Raw genomic sequence first — 17,933 nt, 5'->3', positions numbered from 1 at the left:
GCGGATGATCGACGGGATTCATAGCTGTACCCCTCACTTTTGGACGTTTACCTAACCACCGCGTAGATCCAGCCTTTCCCGAACCCTCATTATTGATGTCGACGTTTCCGACTCGTCCCGCAGTAGCTAAACAATTCTGAGATACTGAACGAACCTCGCCGGGGGGTAATCTTAATGTAGCCAATCAACCTTCCTTTGCAATCACTTTTGCCGTAGCACCAGCCGCTCTAACTAATCATCCACCTCTCCCGGGTATTACTTCTACGTTATGTATGACCGTACCTAGAGGTATCTTGGTTGAAGTAGACCCTTTACTCCCCAGTATTCGGGATAGAATCTCTTCCCAAACTGTACGAGCCCTTTTCAAAGCATACAGCTTTCCGGATACAGAAGGCGATATCCTCGCCGGATGTCGCCAACGAGAAATGAAAGTACCAGTTCTAGGGTAAACTCGCATATCCAGCTTTTTCTACACCCTCGGGTTCTCCACCGGCATCTGGCTTCTGTCTCGCAACTCATTCAGCAACAGAATCAATGAATTCAGTCATTCACGCCAACATCATTTGATGTTCTAGATAACTTAGGAGACATTTTCAATACCGGGATTGAGTCCCCCCGGGAGACTCATTCTCACTCCGCTTCGTGGCTTCGATTCTGCCTTTGACCGTCATACCGAACGCGGCGAGTGACCCGTTTCCTCTGCCTTTCGGCCACACCGAACAGAGGATGCCCCTTTGATTTCTTGTCCCTGTTCGAGACCATCCAGTTCTCTCCATATTATCCTACCTCTGCAGGTTAATAGCTATTTGATACTATTACACCTGACCACCCGCTATTGTCCCTCCTCGGTTTCCCTATCGAAGTCCACCTCGGAAGATCCAAGAATCTCGAGTCTAGTGTTGGGTTTATGGACTCAACCCTAAATCCAATCGGTTATTTCCGAATACGTGAATCACTTATTCGAGTCGCACTCAAAGGTAGGGCATTTCCACTTGAAATAGATGCTTCGGGGCTGGATACTACAGTGTCTCCGATTTCTACCCCTCAAGTATGTAAGATATGTTTCTTTTCACCATCCACATAATTCACGAGACATATGTATGCATTGCGGTTGGGGTCGTACTCGACACTTGCCACTCTTCCAACAACATCTTTTTTATTCCGTCGGAAATCAATTTCACGATATAGTCGTTTATGACCACCTCCTCTATGCCTAGCAGTAATAGTCCCTCCACTAGTACGTCCGCTCCTTGGTCCACTACCACGAGTCAGTCCTTTCCGGGATTTACATCTCGTCACTTCTTCAAAACTTGAAACGGATCTATTGCGTGTGCCAGGCGTATAGGCTTTATATAATCAGATAACCATATCTCCTCTTCCTCCTTGTCGTTAGTGAAATTTGCGGGGGTTACTTGCTCAGAAATAGCGGAATGGAATCATTTTTGTGAAGCGTAATAATCATTCTCTTACGATGCATCGACCCGGACGCTCTACCCCTACGCCTTCTATCTGGTAGTCGGTGACTATTCATGTGTCTTACTTTAACGTTGAAAAGTTGCTCAATCCAATTCTTGACTTCAGTCTTGTTCGATTCTGGATTCACATCGGAGGTATACTGGTTTCGTTGCAATGGAGGAATAGTTTTTTCAGTAAGTATCTGATTTATCAATTTATCCATAATTTTTCTCGTGTCCCTTTAGCTCTTCCAATTCAAACAAACTCTCTTACTATCCGAATTCATAATTGCTTCCACTTCTTGGTTCCCGTATAGTTTTCGGAACCCATTATACTCCACCTCCCTATTTCGGTTACTCACTTTGTCACCCGAATGAAACCCTCTCCCCCCATTTGTTTGCATCCAACAGGAGTCGAACCTGCGAATTCGCCAATTATGAGTTGGGTGCCTTGACCGTTCAGCCATGGATGCTAGTTAATCCCACTTGTGGTATAATACAGTATAATCTTTAAGGTCCCGTCACTCACGTTTGATGTAATTAGGTATCCACGTTGGTAACTACCATTTTAAAAAGGAATCACTGATAGGGGATTTCCCGAGAAGCTACCAATTATTACTCATATTGAATTACCGAGGAAGAAGTGGATTTGATACACACACGGGGAAGGTTCTGGGAGCTTAGAAATCTCTTACGAACTAGGAGCCGTGTGAAGTGAGAATTTCATGCACGGTTCTGAATGAGCGGGAAGATCGAGGATCTCCTCTCCGACTCTAACTCTCCTACACCAGTCGTTGCTTCTTTTTCTGCTACTTCCAAAGTAGCAGCTCTAGCTTTATCTACACGACTCCTCGGTATTACTTTCTCATACCTATCCAGTGAATGGCATCTCGCTTTGGGAATATTAGCTACCCTTAGCATGGTATTGGGGAATCTAATTGCTGTTACTCAGACAAGCATGAAACGTATGCTAGCATATTCCTCCATAAGCCAAATCGGATATATTCTGATTGGAATACTTGCTGCGGATCCTGATAATGGCTATGCGAGTATGATAAGTTATACTTCTATCTACATATTCATGAATCTAGGGACTTTCGCTCGCATCACTTTATCTGGTTCACGAACCGGAACTGATAACATTAGGGATTATGCGGGACCATACATGAAGGATCCTGTTCTAACATTCTCTCTAGTTATACGTTTACCATCCCCAGGGGGTATCCCTCCATTAGCAGGTTTTTCCGGTAAACCCTACCCCTTCTGGCATGGATGGAAAGCTGGCTCGTACCCATTAGTTCTGGTAGCTCCCATTACAAGTGTCATTTCTATATATCACTATCCGAAGATAATTAAATTAATGTTCACCGAAGGGGGTGACACATCAACAATTTACATACAGGATCCATTAGTTTCTCCATCTACTTCGATTTCGAAGAGTTCCATTGAAATAGCTATGATTGTTCGTGTACCAGCATCAACTCTACTGGGTATATCAATGGATCCCATCATCGAGATTACACGGAATACCTCATTCCAGACCTATTTTGAGTTGTCACATGAAATAATGGAATCTTTCTGAATGATTTGTATCCAAAGCCACTTCCGTCGCTCCAACTAGTCCATTTCCGTAATTGGTGATGAAACAGTGTCGGAGAAATGATCACGCGCCTCCCAATGATCATTCGTCTCTTCCGGAGGAGATATAAGTATTTCCTGATGGTATCCATAATATTGTTCAATCCTTTGCAGTACTACAAGGATTGAACCCTCCTAATGGTACATGCGACTAAGTGATTCCCATATGGGAGCGGTTGTGTAAATGATTCGGTTCACACCCCCAGTCTTCTGCTCCGTAGCAATTCAGGTCGCTTCCCGATGAATTCCATGCTCCAATTTCGTCTAATGGATAAGTCATTTCATCCGAAACCTGTACGTTCAAGGCGGGGTTGCCTTCAGACTTCTAGAAGAAAGCAAAAGAGACCAATTCTTCTTTCCGCCGCAGATTCTTTCAATTTAATAGAAACGGGGGTTGCGCTCGACGGCATTCTGATGTACACTATCAATGGATCAAATTCAGAAATCCTTTCGAGGGGACTCAAAATCTTTGGACTTGAAATCTTTCTCGTCAAATCTCCCTCTACTGAGACCGAGGGATCTCAAAACGAGAGTGATAGATAACAAGGAAAATTAGGTCTTGCAATCGACGGCATTCTGAGTTACAATAGAAATGGGTCGAATTCATAGATCCTTTCGAGGGGACTCAAAATCTTTGGAATTGAGATCTTTCTCGTCAAATCTCCCTCACTGAGGGAGATCCGATCGAGATTGATAGATAACAAGGAAAATTAGGTCTTGCAATCGACAGTTTTCTTAGCTATAATTGATCTAGCTATGATTTCCTAGTGAACTGTAAATTCTTGGACAGGGGCAATTTTGCAGCGACAATCCTCTGGACTTTGATAGTACATCTATGATTCATAGTTAGTCCAGGGGACGTTAAATCCCTTAACTTGGAATCGACTCCTTATCGTCAGGACGATTTTGCAGCGATAACAAATTAAGGCCCATGGCGGTCCCCTGGAATTGAAATCAAATCCAAGAAATTAGGTCTTGCGCTCTACGGCATTCTGTGTTACAATAGAAATGGGTCGAATTCATAGATCCTTTCGAGGGGACTGAAAATCTTTGGAATTGAGATCTTTCTCGTCAAATCTCCCTCACTGAGGGAGATCCGATCGAGATTGATAGATAACAAGGAAAATTAGGTCTTGCAATCGACGGCATTCTGAGTTACAATAGAAATGGGTCGAATTCATAGACCCTTTCGAGGGGACTCAAAATCTTCCTTGGACTTGAAATCTTTCTCGTCAAAGTCTCCCTCTACTGAGACCGAGGGATCTCAAAACGAGATTGATAGATAACAAGGAAAATTAGGTCTTGCAATCGACAGTTTTCTTAGCTATAATAGAAATGGGTCGAATTCATAGACCCTTTCGAGGGGACTCAAAATCTTTGGAATTGAGATCTTTCTCGTCAAATCTCCCTCACTGAGGGAGATCCGATCGAGATTGATAGATAACAAGGAAAATTAGGTCTTGCGCTCGACAGTTTTCTTAGCTATAATAGAAATGGGTCGAATTCATAGATCCTTTCGAGGGGACTGAAAATCTTCCTTGGACTTGAAATCCTTCTCGATCGTCAAATCTCCCTCACTGAGGGAGATCCGAGCGAGAGTGATAGATAACAAGGAGAATTAGGTCTTGCATTTGACGGTTTGATTTTGTATAATGTATCTAGTCCGATTCATAGACCCTTCCAGGGGACTGGAAATCCTTGGACTTGAAATCCTTTTCAGTGGACGGAAAATCCTTGAAGAGGACTTCAAATCCTTAAAGAAGACAGGGGACTTGAAATCCTCTTCAGGGAACTGACAATCCTTGAAGAGGACTTCAAATCCTTAAAGAAGAAAAGGGACTTGAAATCCTCTTCAGGGAACTGACAATCCTTGAAGAGGACTTCAAATCCTTAAAGAAGAAAAGGGACTTGAAATCCTCTTCAGGGAACTGACAATCCTTGAAGAGGACTTCAAATCCTTAAAGAAGAAAAGGGACTTGAAATCCTCTTCAGGGGACTGAAAATCCTTGAAGAGGACTTCAAATCCTTAAAGAAAGAAGACAGGGGACTTGAAATCCTCTTCAGGGGACTGAAAATCCTTGAAGAGGACTTCAAATCCTTAAAGAAGAAAGGGGACTTGAAATCCTTCTCAGGGGACTTCAAATCCTTCTCAAAGGACTCGAAATCCTTCTCAGGGGACTGAAAATCCTTGAAGAGGACTTCAAATCCTTATCGGGGGACTTGAAATCCTTATCGGGGGCGGGGGACTTGAAATCCTTATCGGGGGCGGGGGACTTGAAATCCTTCTCAGGGGACTGGAAATCCTTGGATAAGACAGGGGACTTGAAATCCCTTAAGAGTACGGGGGACTTGAAATCCCTTAAGAGTACGGGGGACTTGAAATCCCTTAAGAGTACGGGGGACTTGAAATCCCTGAAGAGTACGGGGGACTTGAAATCCCTTAAGAGGACTATAAATCCTTGGATAAGACAGGACTGGAAATCCTTGAATAAGACAGGGGACTTGAAATCCCTTAAGAGGACTTCAAATCCTTGGATAAGACAGGGGACTTGAAATCCCTGAAGAGGACTATAAATCCTTGGATAAGACAGGGGACTTGAAATCCCTGAAGAGGACTATAAATCCTTGGATAAGACAGGGGACTTGAAATCCCTGAAGAGGACTATAAATCCTTGGATAAGACAGGGGACTTGAAATCCCTGAAGAGGACTATAAATCCTTGGATAAGACGGGGGACTTGAAATCCCTGAAGAGGACTGGAAATCCTTGAATAAGACAGGACTTCAAATCCTTATAGATGGAGAGAGACGAAGAAACAGGATCGGTAGAGGAGGAGAAAGGGTTTGCTCTTGACGAGGAGCTGGGATGGAATCGATACAGAACAAATTTATGGATCCTTTTTTCTTCCCGGGGACTGGAAATCCTTCAACAGGAGGACTGAAAATCCTTGGAGAGAACTATAAATCCTTCAGCAGGGGGACTAGAAGTCCCTCCAGGGGACTGGAAATCCTTTTCGATATAGAGAACGAAGAAATAAGATTGGGAAAAATAAGTAAAGGGTTGCTTTTGATGAGGGACTAGGATCGAATTGATAGAAACATATTCCGGACCCCATCCATAGAGAAAGATGGGGTGGTGGGAAGTAAAAAGGTAAGGAATAAGGAGTAGAGCCTCGATGGTGAAATGGTAGACACGCCAGATTCAAAATTTGGTGCTGAAGAGCGTGGAGGTCCGAATCCTCCTCGGGGCAGAAGGTCTCGTACCCTTATTCAGATCGAACCCTTATCTACTAAAAGCTTTATCAAAGGTTTATCAAAGATTTATTCTCTCTACCACTAGAGATTCACATTCAATTGATTTGCTTATCTCCCAAATGAGTACCTCCTCGGGGTAGGAGGTCTCGTACCCTTATTCAGATCGAACCCTTATCTATTCAAAGGTTTATCAAAGATTTATCCTCTCTACCACTAGAGATTCACATTCAATTGATTTGCTTATCTCCCAAATGAGTACCTCCTCGGGGTAGGAGGTCTCGTACACTTATTCAGATCGAACCCTTATCTACTAAAAGCTTTATCAAAGATTTATCCTCTCTACCACTAAAGATTCACATTCAATTGATTTGCTTATCTCCCAAATGAGCACTCGAAATACTTCCTCGGGGCAGAAGGTCTCGTACCCTTATTCAGATCGAACCCTTATATACTAAAAGATTTATCAAAGATTTATTCTCTCTACCACTAAAGATTCACATTCAATTGATTTGCTTATCTCCCAAATGAGCACTCGAAATACCTCCTCGATTCGAGAGACAAGTGGTCTCTCCGGTGCCTCCCAAACTCCCAATAGGAAGAAAAATCCTCGGAGGATTCTGGTCTTTCCAGTGCCCAACCCTCAAACATGGGGATGCAAATCCTCCGATTGTTGATTATTGAGACCAGAATTCTCCGCCGTCCGGGGATTTGGATATGAAGTATTAGGTATCGAATAGGAAACACCTTCTGCTTCTTTCTCAAGTGAGGCTGGGACTCAGAATCCCGAGATTCGAGGAGATCCAAGTAGGTCTTTCAACGGGACTAGAAATCCTTATCAGGGGACTTCAAATCCTTGAAGAAGACAGGACTGGAAATCCTTGAAGAAGACGGGGGACTTGAAATCCTTCGAGGGGACTAAAAATCCTAGTACCTGAGGTGGGACTGAAAGTCGTAGTAGCCAATTAGAGTGTGATGAAACTGCGTCACGAGACCCCAGTATCTGGACTAGGACCAGAAATCCTAGTAGTTAGTCGGGGCATTAGTTAGGATGTCACCAAGAATCCCTATTAGTGAATTTGAATGAACTAAAATTTTGGGATTCGGTTAGATGGTCCATCCCCTAAGGACCCGGGGTCCTTAGAGCCCTTCCAATGGAAACAATGGAAAGGACTTGAAATCCTGATTATCTAGTTGGATACGGGAAAATCCAAACTTTAGAATGAATTTTTGGAATGTAAAGATGAATGAGGGGAATGCCCCTCCTTCCTCCCCATATTACCGTTGATCACCGAGAAATTGAATCTCCGGAGAATCTCAAACAGAATGGATCGACATCTTCATCAAGGATTTGTTCCGATAAGGATGTTGGAAAACTACTACGTCCTCTACGAACTACTTCCTACATTTTCCATATAAGAGATTCCTACTCCTTCTTGATTTCGAATGTTGCTTCCATCTCCCGAATAGGAAGACTCCGAAGGTGATCTATAACTTAGTAATTATCCGGAATTCTATAAGCAGAAGTTATTGCATCAGTAAGGGGAAAAGATGTATCTTCCTTTCACCAATTCGAATCCTGAATAGCCCTATATATTGCTAGGGATCCAGACTGAGTCAAGAATATCCGAGATTTTATGATGCGATATCGAATTCCCATTCAATAATTGTCTTGTTATTCGATCCGGTGACGTCCCACTAAATCGAAATAGATTGAATAGGTAGTGGTAACTTTCAAACAACATGTTATGAATGAGAAAATCTTTGGATGAGTGACGATTCCGTCTCATCCATCTATCTCTATGAACCATAAGCCTGAAACGAAGGAATCGCTCTTGCAAATCTTCCATTGGAATGCTTTGATACGAGTGAATAGGAACAAATATCTGCGGGTATTGCAAATATATATGCATGAATTAGGTTTCTTTGACGTATTCAAAGTGTCGTTCTTCACCCGAAGGGAAATTCTTCCACCGCTTGGTAGATAATTCAGTTATCGATTTCCGGTCATATCCACGAAGAAGAAAGAAATTTCTAATCTTTTCATTTGAGAAATGTTTCTCGCGCTCCCTCCTCGTACCGTAAGTAACATAAAGCCTCCGTACCAGTTCTTGTTTCGCTAATAAACTATGACGTGAAGAGGGAATGTTATGATCCGGCTGAGATAGAAGCATGGGATCCCAGGTGAAGCGCCCCCCCAGGAATAGAATTGGTTCATCGGATCGATTACATTGCGTTTCGTATTGATTAGATGAGTTGGGGATTCCTAATTCAAGAAATTGCTCGCGTAATGATAGATTATCCAATTAATTTTCTAATCTTTTAATGTCTCTTTGTCTCGATTTACCCGAGGCTCTCTTGTAACTGAAAAGATATCCTTTTCTCTTATGCGATTTCTTTCCACTAGACTTAATCTTATTCAATTCGAAATCCCGTTGGGGGATTTGATCCTGATTCCGATGAAAAAAGATCGAATTATACAAATTATTCGATTCGGATAATACTCTTATCGATTCATAACTGCCACTTCGCATGAAACCAAAACGCCAAAATTTGGGGGACCAAGTAATCCCACGCGACACTTCCTTCGGAATCGAGTCTACTTCACTCGACTGTTCCATTTCAGAATCAGTTGGAATCTTAGACACCCCCTTCTTTGTAGATTTATAAGAACGACTCGCAGAGATTATATCTGGAGAATACCTGGGTTCGATGGAAGAAGGAAGAGGAGGACTATTAGCGAATTGACTTCTACTTCTACAGATTTCTGAACATAAGAAATCCCTCAAAAGGTTTTCCGAGATACCACAGGCTAAGTTAGAATCATTCTCTACAACTTTATCAATAACAACGAGATTCTCTTCCTCTCTCATATCCATTCCGAACCAAGGATCACGAGCTGCTAATCCGGCCAATAGCCCTAAGATATGCGGAAGTATAGCGAATTCCTTAATTGTTGACTCGGTTATTAAAGGTTCCAAATACCAGTTATACAAGTGGTAAAACCTCTTCTTCAGTGTATTACTACCAATAAATGAGGGATCTGCAGGGGAAGTATCTATCAAACCATTTTTCAGAATAGCTTTTCCTATATTGTAAGGAAGTATTTCATATCCAGAACCGAATCGGATTCCGTTACCTATATACGTAACAATTGAATTTTGTCTACGTAAAGCTAATTTAATTGCACTATCGGATACAATCTTTCTTCTTCTAGAAGTAGTGATTAATAATGCTTCATTAGCAGGAGAAAATAGATCTCGTTTGCTATAACCCGTAGTTCCAGACCCAGTACCTTCGAGAAAAGAGGGATCAGCTTCTATTTCAAAGCCTTTGACACGCGAGAGAATTGACAATTCTTTTTGACGCTGACGCCTGTTAGACCCTCGGAGATTTATCAATTAGTTCGACCAATTCGGAGCTATTGAAGCTGGATCTACCTTTGCAGGTACATGAGTCGAAGCAATAACGAGATTCTTGCGAATGCAAGGATTCCTGCGCCCATTACCGATACTCCTCAATATTAGGCAGAGTAAGAATCTGGGATCGGCTTCTAATCTGTGATACAGGCGATTAACATTCAACTCATGAATGTCTTGAATCCATATCGTACAGGGAGACATCTCTTTTGCTATTGCAAAAATAAGATTCAATCGGTTTACGCTCTGTTTCGAAATGAAAGTCCCACGTACATTATTGAAATATGATCTGTTGTATAACAACTTCCTCAATGGCAGTCTCACCGACGGAAAGTAGGAATTGGATGCTATATCCCTAACTACATAAGATCGTCCAGTTTCTATGGGTCCTACTAGTGGAACTCCTTCAGATGGTAATAATCCTGATGAAAGCAAAATAGGTACGTCACGACATGGAATATTCGGAATGCCTTTTCGTCTCATTGTCGCTGAAAGGAGAATATTTCTTTCAAGGGCAAGAAGAGCCCACTTCTCCGCAGGATCCAACTCACAGATCTCGTAATTTGATAGATCATTTTGACGAATCCGAAGTAGGTATGACAAAAGATTAGATCCTTCTTCTGGGGTGGGTTCGTGATTAATCCCACCGCTCAATGAATCGTAATTGGAATTTAATTTCGATTCATACTTGGAAATAGTTTTATTTGTCACTAGATATTGAGTCAGTAATTGTTTATTAATCTTAAGGGTGTCGGAGCTTTTCCTACGAAGTATCCACGAATCTAGTTCATTTTTCACAAGGTAATAGAAGATTATATTATTTGTATAATTCAGGAATCTCTTCAGGGAATGTATCAGTAGATCTTTCGTTTACATTTACCTTGTCGAGGGAGAATACATTACCTTTTCCAGATAAAACCCACGCATTGGGTCTATTAAATATCCGGTGATATTGAAACGTTTCCACAAGTGAGGGGAATTGGAACCCGAAACAGCAGATAAATAATGCTTGAGAAATGCAAGAACAAATAATATCGAGAAAACGAGGTAGGATGGGGCATACTTATTCGAAAATCTAAAGACTGACCATCTCGAATGCGACACCTGCGTTTAGTTAGTAATTTCTTCGAAAATAGAGAGATCTATTTTAGATAATACGTTACTGATGGAATCGTTTCTGAATCTTGATCTTAGGCTTAACGATAAACAAGCTCTAGCATTACCTATATCCTCAGCAACTCTTTCCGTAATTCCGGGGAAAGTGTAATTCAAGTCATCACTTACTTTGAGTACTATTTCTGGATATATCTCTCTAATCAGATCATAAAAGTATCTCCACCAGTTAGGGGTGAAAAACCGAGGTATATATTCTCCGAATGGGCTCCATTTCTCGCAGATATTGTCTCTCCAAAAGATCCAAGAGATCTTATATTTGTTTAAATCCTTTGATAACTCATCGAAATTAATGAGATGAGATGGAAGAATAGGTTCTTTTTAGACACGTGTATCTGCAAGCCTCGTATTTTCGTACAGAACCTTCTCTCCAGTTAATCCTGTTGGAGATCTTGATGCTACACTGCTGCATAATGAGAATTTCTTTGACCAATAAAGCGTCTCAGATTCTTCTGATTCCCAAAAATAACCAATGTGTGAATCATTTTGATAGAATTGATTCCCAATAGAATCATTCCTCGAGTTTGATCTCTTCTCAATGGATCCCTCCGAATCGACTTGATCCACTCCCGAATTTTTGAGACGGGGTCGAGATCGCCAATCAGCCGATAGCTTAGAGTTTATCAATGTTCTTTCCAAGTAATTTCCATCGCTACCACATGAAGATAGAGACGAATCTCCCGTTTCGCGAGGAGATAAGTTCAACCCCGTCAGTAGTCCTCTTAGATCCGAAATAGAGTCAAGAAATCTATCTGAATGAGTTAGTGGTGGTATCGCAGATTCATCCAGATCAGATGGAGTCGATTCGGTTGTTGCGAGTATATGATCAATAGTTTCCCTTTCCGTTCGTTGCGAGGAATTGGGTAACAACGAATCAGACACTTGGGATTGAATAGATGAAGTGATATTTTTTGTATCTAAGGATCCTATTTCAAGAGATGGGATGACTTCATCACCGGAGCCCGTATACGAATTCTCTAAGATGTCAGAGTAACTACTGCTGTATCCTCCAACCAACGAATCCCTTCTTCTGATTATTGAGATAAAATCCCTTCCGGCACAGTTCAATACGGGTAAATGCGAGTAATCTATAAAGTTTGGTGTATCTACTTCATCGGAAATGGATCCCGAAATACTCCCAATATTCCTATTCGAACCTTTCCCATAATTCAAATTATCCAGAAACAGATCCCAATCCTGCCTTCCCGTAGCGGAATAAGCACCATTCGGGAGTTTTGTTCCAATACATTCGATACAGGATGATTCAACAAGAAATGGATTAACTGCGGGTTTTAGGAAGATTGAGGAGCCTACCGATTCTTCATCCATTAACAATCCGGACTCGATGAAGAAACTATCTTTTCTACCGAAGATTCTCTTGAGAAAGGATATCTTCTCATCGAGGTTGAGTGAACTCAGAAGGAAATCAAGCAGTGGATAATCTATATTGTTCAATTTATAGACAAGATAATCAATCCCATCTGTCGAAGCTTCTTCACTAATATACTTGGGAATAATGATTCGGTAAATAGATGATATATTGGTAAATTCCTTGGGATACTTGTTGTTCCTCCCAGCCGTACTACGAATAGTGATACCAATATTATTTAGTGCTAATATCGACAGATCATAGATTGATCTACCTAAGTCGGATCTTATTTCTGCGAATACTCTCTTGGAAGGGGAAAAAGACAAGTCTCTGATTGTATCAAGCCACCTGTGCACATTTGACCGAACATCTGGATATTCATCAATTGGGGAAATAATACATTCATGCAACAAACGCTCTATGTTACCCCTCCATTCCAATAATCTCTATTCAATTGCAATTCTTGTTACACCAGTAGATCCCTCGCCCCCCTCCCGGCTACCCAATTGATAGTTGATTCTGGATAGATATTCACTAGCTAATGTACAGAAATAGTCACGCGAAAAGAGCGTGTATACTGAGTAGAGAGATATTAACCTATTTCGTTCATATACCCTAACTAGAGAGTATGTTGAAGATATGTTACCTCCCTCTCCCGATTCATCTGAAAAAGTAGGATTTTCACTTCCATCAGTTCTTTCTACAGGTACATCGAAAAGGATCTCTAAACGGTTTGAAATAATCTTATCAAGATCGAAGTATGCGCCATTTTGCATCTCTGATTCCTCGTCAAGTATTCCACCAAATGATAGATCTCCTCTCGATAGAAAGGCTTTCCTAGGTTCCTCGCTACTACTACCAATTCTTACCTTACTGGAAATCAAATTCGATTTTTTAACTCTTAAAAGAAATCCAGTCAGTCGGTTTCTTGATTCATTTATTAGTTGTGAATAGGCGTGTAGAATAGAAAATTCCCCCTCATTTCCGTGGGAATCTAACCCCAATAATTGGAAGAACCACTTACGATTCTAGGAAGAATCAATACATTTATTGGAATCATTTTCTGCTATTCCCGCTACAGAAGGGGAGAAAGGATCTCCCAACAATAAAGGAGAGTCGAGTGTAAAATGCCGACAATCTCTCTCTACTTTCCATAAATGAGATATTCTTCCGATACCGAAAGACACGGAATTCTTATATCATTCTTCTGCCAAATATGTCTTAATAGGAGTTCCATCGGCGGTGGGACCCATACCTAGTTCATGTATAGATGATTCTGTTGAAAAGCCGTGACTCACCGCCTCTGGAGAATCATCAGTGGATATTGCTCTTTCCTCCGGAGAGTAACTGCCTACAAAGCCATTTCCAGATCTTTTCATTGAATCATATTCTGGATTTCTCTCCTCACTTCAACTAGATAAACAAGTATCTTCGATAGGTATCTCCTTCCCAACCTTCTGATTTCTGGAATCAGACTCATCCCTTGAGTTGCTATGAAAAGCCTCCAATTCTCTAGATGTCTCTATTTGTGAGGAGACATACTTCGAGAAACCACAGGAAATTTCTAGTAATATACTTGGTACCTCAGTGAGTAATTGATTATCCGATAGATAATCAAGTTCGATAAATCTCTTTTCTAAGAGAGATCTCGTTAGATTCAATTCGCGCTCATCCTTATTCCATGGAGAAGGACTTTGGTGACAGGAATGCCACATATAAAAATCGGCGTAATCCCGGAATAGTGTCCAACTCCCCTCGTCAATGGAATTTAACCAATCTCTTATATCGCTATAGGATAGGGATACACCATCACGAGATGACATTGTATTCTTATGGGGTGGAAATAGAGACAAATTGGAGAGACCCTTCCGCTCGGAATAGAACGGTGATTCATCTCCCTGCCGATCTACTGAATCCCTGGATTCGAGTAACATTTTGTCCCAAAAGTCCGATATTACGGGAATGAAGGAATCGCTTCTTAATGTTGCTGTTTGTAGCCAATTAACCCTTTGCTTGTCATGGATTTTCCGGAGAAGTAACGAATCAGAATCATTTTAGTAACAGTCATCCTTACGAAGTATCACATTTATATAGAATTCAAAAAACTCATTTGAATCTTCTAGATTCTTATCCCCCAGTGATTTTTCAATCCTCTCAGTCACATCTCTGGATATATTCTTGATGGGGAGTGGATCCCTCATCAGCCGGACCCTCCATCCATCTGAAACCGAAGGATCCATCGCACTATATATGGGAACTTGCGGTTCTTCCCTCGTCGAAGTTGTGGAAATATTTCCGTTTGAATCCGAATAGTAAGAATTACGTGTCTTTCCCTTTCTATCCTTTTCAGCAGGTGAGCATCTTATTGATAGAGAAAGAGGATAGAAGGATTCAACAGAATTTGTTGCTGGTTTTTTTACTACTCCACCAGTTCTATTAATTAGTTTCGCTAGATCTATAGAACCTCCTTCGATCAAATTTCTCTCACCTGAACGATGCATAGGAATTGGTATTGTTAGTAACATCAGGATTCCCGGAGTCACGCTATTACCCCGCTTCATTGAATCGCGCAGATTCCGTAAAAAGATTGAACTCAGAATTCATAAGTCAAATAATTTGATGGAGGGTTCATAACTGGAGAATAGACCAATTAGAAATTCCCCTAGATCTTGATTTTTCAATGATTCAAATGAGTAGTGGAATCCATCGGTTTCTGCTAACTTCGGAACTTCAGAGAATAAATCTGGACTTCTTACTTTTTCTTCTCCCACTTCTCTTACCTCATGATCTCTCTTCACTTTATCTATATGTGGTAGATACTACCCACCTCTCACATTCCATTATATAGATAATATCGAAAGATTCAAGGCCCAATGGAGTGAGTACTTTCGATGTGGTGATTTGTGGGTGTATTCGTACCTACCTGAAGCTGTCTCGGGAATCTCGAATTGTTGAAGAAACCTATCTATGTCTTATCTATCTCCTCATCAACTTATTTTATTCCGAGTGATAAAGACGAGTTCTCCAACCTGATGGGCGAACGACGGGGATTGAACCCGCGCGTGATGGATCCACAATCCATTGCCTTGATCCACTTGGCTACGTCCGCCCCCTACTTTCCCTATTCAGCTTTCTTAACTGGGAGAGAACAAGATCTACTAGGGTCATTCATTCGATGCGCGTACGTATTATTCGTCTATATATTAATACAAGAAAAAATATGTTAGGTGAAAAATGTATTCTCAATCTATTCCAGTGGGTACGGGACTACAAGCGTTCCGCTAATCAGAATGAGAATATCTTTGATTCCCATTCTCTGTAATCCTAGAAGGGTGTTTCAAAGATTCCCCAGAATCCAAGATTGGAAACTGATAATTGTAAGATTATGGCGAGATATTACTATTATTTCTATTCATTCCATCGGACGAATCTCCATTAAATACCAAACCTTATGCGAGGTTTGGTATTTAGTGATGCTGCACGACCAGACAGGTATTATCCGTTTACAGAAGGAGCTTCAACAGAAGCTAAGTCTAGAGGGAAATTATGAGCGTTACGTTCATGCATAACTTCCATACCTAGGTTAGCACGGTTGATGATATCAGCCCAGGTGTTAATAACACGACCTTGGCTATCAACCACGGATTGGTTGAAGTTAAAACCATTCAAGTTGAATGCCATGGTGCTGATACCCAAGGCAGTAAACCAGATGCCTACTACGGGCCAAGCGGCTAAGAAGAAGTGCAGAGAGCGAGAATTGTTAAAGCTGGCATATTGGAAGATCAAACGGCCAAAATAACCGTGAGCAGCTACGATGTTGTAGGTCTCTTCCTCTTGACCGAACTTGTAACCTGCATTAGCAGACTCATTCTCAGTAGTTTCTCTGATCAAACTAGAAGTTACCAAAGAACCATGCATAGCACTGAATAGAGAGCCGCCGAATACGCCAGCTACACCCAACATGTGGAAGGGATGCATAAGGATGTTGTGCTCAGCCTGGAAAACGATCATGAAGTTGAAAGTACCAGAAATTCCTAGGGGCATACCGTCAGAGAAACTTCCTTGACCGATTGGGTAGATCAGGAACACAGCGGTAGCAGCTGCAACGGGAGCTGAGTACGCAACAGCAATCCAAGGACGCATGCCTAAACGGAAACTAAGTTCCCACTCACGACCCATGTAGCAAGCTACACCAAGTAGGAAGTGAAGAACGATCAGTTCGTAAGGACCACCATTGTATAGCCATTCATCAACGGAAGCTGCTTCCCAGATTGGGTAGAAGTGTAAACCGATAGCTGCAGAAGTAGGAATGATAGCACCGGAGATAATGTTGTTTCCGTATAGCAAAGAACCGGAGACAGGCTCACGAATACCATCGATATCTACAGGGGGAGCTGCGATGAAAGCAATGATGAATACAGAGGTTGCGGTTAATAAGGTGGGAATCATTAAGACACCGAACCATCCGATGTAAAGACGGTTTTCAGTGCTGGTGATCCAGTCGCAGAAGCGACCCCATAGGCTTGCGCTTTCGCGTCTTTCTAAAGTTGCGGTCGTGGTAATTTTTGGTTTTCGAAACGATTGGTGATTACCCAAGCTGATGAGCCTGTTGATCCATAGTATATCACAGAATCCCACCTGTGTCAACTAATCTAATATTGATTGAATATCCGAAGAAACGGGAAGACTTCCCTTTGTTTTCGCACGATACTTCTTCAAACCTTGACTCTCTTTTCAGACGCATTTCCCTTTTATTATCATAAACCACGGGAAAGTCAACGTTAGTTCGGCTCCTCGAGTACATCATGGGAGATGCCAGCTTTGCCTTAGATGTACTACGACTCAATCATCGATTCGAGGTGAGGGACATACAGGATAAATATCTGCTGGCGTTGCCTGACATCCCCCCCCCCCCCCGAGGTGAGTAGTCCGCCCCAGGCGGAGATAGTTGAGAATGGTGGGAGTCGCGGGGATGCGGGCAGTGCCAATCATGTCGATCATGTCGATTGTGTCGATTGTGTCGATCATTCTAGTCATGTCGATCATGTCGATCATGTTGATTGCGTCGATTGCGTCGATCACTTTGGTCATGTCGATCATGTTGATCATGTCGATGATGTTATGGACTTTACGATTCGACACTAGTCTTTCTCTTTTTCATGAGGTACTATACCAGTGACAAAATTTCCCCTATGACTTGGATATTCTTTCTCCCATTATTTAATTTCTGCTTATCCATATGCTTCTGGCGTATCTTGATTCCTAATACCCTGCGCTCCGGAGTAGAAGGTTTCAATCCACCAATAAGAGGTTGTGGATTGAAACGAACCCGGAACTAACGGAAATGGGCAAAAGCCTTATTAGCTTCTGCCACCTTGTGAGTCTCCTCCTTCTTCCGTACAGCACTACCAGAATTTCTGGCAGCATCCATTAATTCATCACTTGATCTTAAAGCCATACTTCGACCTGAACGTTTTCGACACGCGATCAATAACCATCGGATAGCCAAAGCTCTTCCTTCTGCAGGTACTACTTCAACGGGGACTCGATAAGTCGATCCACCTACACGTTTGGATTCTGTTACTATATCGGGAGTTACCCTACGTATTGCTTGTCGCGGGACAGACAG

This window comes from Dipteris shenzhenensis, unplaced genomic scaffold (assembly GCF_047967505.1).
Source record: "Dipteris shenzhenensis isolate YYH24624 ecotype China unplaced genomic scaffold, Dip_SZ_1.0 scaf0424, whole genome shotgun sequence".
Taxonomy (NCBI): Eukaryota; Viridiplantae; Streptophyta; class Polypodiopsida; order Gleicheniales; family Dipteridaceae; genus Dipteris; species Dipteris shenzhenensis.
The sequence above is the reverse complement of the archived record's forward strand: the minus strand, read 5'-3'. Positions refer to the sequence as shown.